Source organism: Notamacropus eugenii, chromosome 7 (genome assembly GCF_028372415.1).
Source record: "Notamacropus eugenii isolate mMacEug1 chromosome 7, mMacEug1.pri_v2, whole genome shotgun sequence".
Classification (NCBI taxonomy): domain Eukaryota; kingdom Metazoa; phylum Chordata; class Mammalia; order Diprotodontia; family Macropodidae; genus Notamacropus; species Notamacropus eugenii.
In genome coordinates this window covers 4,588,156-4,592,563 of record NC_092878.1, presented here as the reverse complement: position 1 = coordinate 4,592,563, position 4,408 = coordinate 4,588,156, and the positions used below count along the sequence as shown (strand labels likewise).

The following is a 4,408-nucleotide window of genomic DNA, read 5'->3' as shown; positions in this document are numbered from 1 at the left end:
ACTTCTAAGCATTCCTGACAAGAAGATTGGTGCCACATAGAAACTTTGAAGTTCAAATACAGGAATTAAGAAAAATGTAAAAAAAGGTAAACATGAATGAACAACCATAAAGGACTAAACAAGAATTAATTGTTTACATTCAAATATGGGGAGATGGTTCACAGCCTTTCTCTGTGTTAGAATGCTCACTGAGATATACCACTGGCCAGATTCCATCCCCAGTTCCCACAGTTTCCTCATCTGTCTCCCTATACTGACCTAGCCTGGAAAATGACTCACTATAACTTTGTCTTGGATTTTCCCCTCAGGATTTCATTTGGTGTATTTGCATTACATTATAGCACATCTGTAATGTCCTGATGATCTTAAGAGAAGAATGAAAAGAGAGGAAGAGAAGGAAAAGGGAGGTTAGGGAAAATTATTTCATGAAATCAGAGTGTACAAGTGCAGTGATGAACATCTGAAACTTGAATGTCACTCTCCTCTGAATTGGTAAAAAGGAGGAGAGACTACACACATATACTCACAAGTGGGTATAGAAATATATTTCACTCCTATAGGGAAATAGGAGGGAAAGGAGAGAAGGGATAATTAATTGGAAAGAGTACAGATTAAGGGAGTATCCTAAGCAAATCAAGCTAAGGTATAAAAGATATTTATACCTCATTGAATGGGAACCTCAGGGGGTAGCCATCAATTGGAGAATGACTGAATAAGTCATATAGCATATAAATATGATGGTATAGTATTGGGCTGCCAAAAAATAATGAATGGGATGATTTCAGAGAAACCTTGGGAGACACATGAAATGATGCAGAATGAAGTGAACAGAACCCAGAGAATAATGTATGCATTGATAATAATTTGGTAAAGACATAACTTTGAAAGAATTAGGAATTCTGATCAATGCAATGAGCAATCATAATTCCAGAGGACTCATGATGAAACGTTGCCTGCCTCCTGATGGAGAGGTAAGGAGCTCAGAGGGAAGAATGAGATATATATTTTCTTTGGACACAATGAATACAGAAATCTGTTCTGCTTGATTATACATGTTTTCAATAGATATTATTTTTCTTTCTTTCTCAAAAGAGAGTATGGTTTGGGTGGGAGAGAGACAGGGTAGATTTTTGCTATGTGACAAAATACATATAATTTTAAATTTAAAGAAAATAATAACACAAAATTTCTAAGAAAAGAGGAGGAAAATAAAGTGCCCTTATGACAGATAACATTTTTTATTACTCAGGAGGATCATGGATTTTAAAGAAACAATAGTTCAAATAACACAGCAGAATAATTTTCATGCAAAATCTTGATGGGCTATTGCTCTGCTCAAAGCTCTTCAATCTCTCCCTATCAATATCATCAAACACTCCTGCTTGGCATCAGATGCTTTCTACAATGTCACTCTTTCCATCATTATTTTATATTTCACCCCTCCTCATACTCTCTACACCAGCCAAACTGGATGATTTTCTACCATGAATATGCGCTGTGCAGTCTCTCCTCTGTGCTTTTACTCACACATCAGGGGAGTCCCTAATCAATTTGATAAGTTTCCCCAATCAGTCCATGCCTTTATTTATGGAAGTTCCTGGGGGACATCTCCCAATAAAGGGAAGAAATGTATCCTTAAAGGATACGGAGAACCCCTCTGATTTTTGGCTAATGATTGGTCTGCCTCCAATATAAATGGTGACTGACAGGGAACTCTTATCTGAAGAGCTATCCTTCCCCTGTGCGCTATAAAAGTGAACTAATCAGTTTTTTCTTTCTCTTCCTTGGACCACCAGACATGAGTGAAGCAGACTGACTATTCCTCAGGTGGGCGGAGAGAGAATTTCTCCCTTTCCCCCACTCACCAGAAATAATAAATGACCACTTTCAGGAGAAGCACATTGCAAATACTGCTTGACTATTACTTCCAGAAAGGTCACAGAAAGAGGGAAATAATTGGCATGGACAAATCTATTTCTATTTTTTTTAACTTTAAACAATTTTATTACACAAAGGTCATCACATAATTGGATATTTCTCTGCTTTGAACACAATTTTAATTAATCTTCATCTGCACAGAAAGGCTGCTTCTGAACTTTCCTTCTAGCGATGGCAAATTCTAAAATTCTGATTTAACGGAATAAAAATAAAAATGCCTCAGCTGGTTTAAGTTGAAAGCAGAACATTGGTACATGGATCTTGCACCCAGTATTAGGAATGTACAAATGTCTTTATTCAAAAAATACAAAATAAATTATCTTTATCATGGATAACGACAGTAGTAAACCATTACATATTTTGTCAACTGAAACCAGTAACTGAAGGTTGTAGTGATTTTCTTAAACATCAGCCTTTACTTCAGTCCTCTCTCCAACTGACTTTTCCGAAGTTAGCAAAGAACACTGCCTTGGGTCTTTGCTTGCATCATAGATCATAATGATAGAGCATTATGCTAGGAAATTAGAACATGCCACCTCCCATGCCTCCGCCCATGCCACCCATCCCTCCCATAGCAGGTTCTTTCTCTTTAGGAATTTCAGTAACAACTTCCGCTGTAGTTAGCAGAGACGCTCCACCAGCAGCATCCAACAAAGCAACCTTAGTTGGGTCAATTATTCCTTTTTCAACCATATTCACAGAATCTCCAAGCATGGCATCATAACCTATCTCTGAGGAGCTTTGTAAAAATTTTTCAACTCTCAGTGAGCCTTCAACACCTGCATTCTTAGCAATGGTCAATGCAGGAATTTCCAATGACTTCTTTATTATTTCTAGACCAATTCTTTTATGTTAATTAACTGGAGTCAATGTTTCTAAGGCAGGAATACATCGAAGCAATGCACAGCCACCTCCCAGAACTATGCCTTCTTCAACTGCAGCACATGTAGCATTAAGTGCATCAGTAACCCGGTGTTTCTTTTTCATTCACTTCTACATCACTTGTTCCACCAACCTTTATCACAGCAACTCCATCAGAAAGTTTGGCCAAATGTTCATTTAATTTTTCTTTCTCATAGTCACTAGTAGTAATCTCTAATTGTTTAATCATTTCTTGAACACGTTTTTCAACTTGGGATTTTTCACCCTTTCCTTTCAAAAGCATGGCAGCATCTTTGGCACAATGACCTCTCCAACTTTTCCGAAATCATGAGCTTGAATATCCTCAAGATTAAGAGCCAATCCCTCTTCTCCAAACACTGTACCACCAGTAGCCATAGCCATATCCTTAAGCTGATTCTTCCTGTTGTCACCAAATCCTGGAGCTTTTACCGCAACAACCTGCAGCCCAACTTTTAGCCTGTTCAAAACCAACCTACTTAGTGCTTCTCCAATGACATCTTCAGCAATAATGACTAAAAGCTTACGATGGGCATTTGCAATTTCGAGTGCGGATACATTAGATTGGACACTAGAGATCTTTCTTTCACTTAAGAGAACATAAGCATCCTGGGATTCACATTTCTGACCTTTAGCCGTATTAATAAAATATGGAGAGATATAGCCTCTGTCAAACTTCATGCCTTGAATAATTTCCAATTCATCATCCAGTGTTTTTCCATCCTTTACTGCGATGACCAACCTTTTTCATTGCATCAGATATTATGTTGCCAATTTCTCGGTCTCCATTTGCAGAAACTGTAGCAACCTGAGTAATTTCTTCAGGGATTGTGACAGGTTTAGACTGCTTCTGAAGCTCAGTAGTGACAGCATCCACAGCCAACATCACACCTCTCCTCATCTCCACTGGATTTGCTCCTTTACTAATCTTCTCAAAGCCTTCCTTAGCAATGGATCGTGCAAGGACGGTAGCTGTGGTAGTGCCATCCCCAGCCTCTTCATCTGTGTTATTGGCAACATCCTGAACTAGCCTGGCACCAATGTTTTTATATTTGTCCTCTTGCAACCGTCACACCATCTTTTGTTACCTTGGGACTTCCCCAACTTTGTTCAATGATCACAGTTCTTCCCTTTGGCCCCATAGTAACAGCAACTGCATCTGCTAAAAGATCTACACCTTGAAGCATTAAGGCTCGGGCATCTGCTCCAAATTTGACGTCTTTAGCATAAGCACGTGTCAGGTGGGTGGGCCGGTGCCCTAGACACTGATCTTATCTGGCGAAAGATTGTAGACAACCAGAGCATTTCTGCGGGGGCAGGCAGACAAGCGCACGGTGCAGATCGGCAGGAACAAGTGAGGGATACACGTATGGGGCACACACGGCAAAGATTCCAAACTACAAATCTATTTCTAGCCCCACTTTTTAGTGTAACAAAGAACTGGAAACAAAATGGACACCTTTCAATGAGAGAATGGCCGAACAAAGGACGGCATATGAGTGTAAGGGAATATTGTCGTTCCATGAAAATATGACAAAAGAGATAGATTCAGAGAAACTTGAGAAAAATT

General features: G+C 39.1%; 1 pseudogene; it reads right to left on the bottom strand.

Moving 5' to 3' along the window:
* Nucleotides 1-1,892: 1,892 nt before the first annotated feature.
* LOC140514949 (60 kDa heat shock protein, mitochondrial pseudogene) lies at nucleotides 1,893-4,143 on the bottom strand (annotated as a pseudogene).
* Between the last annotated feature and the right edge of the window lie 265 nt (nucleotides 4,144-4,408).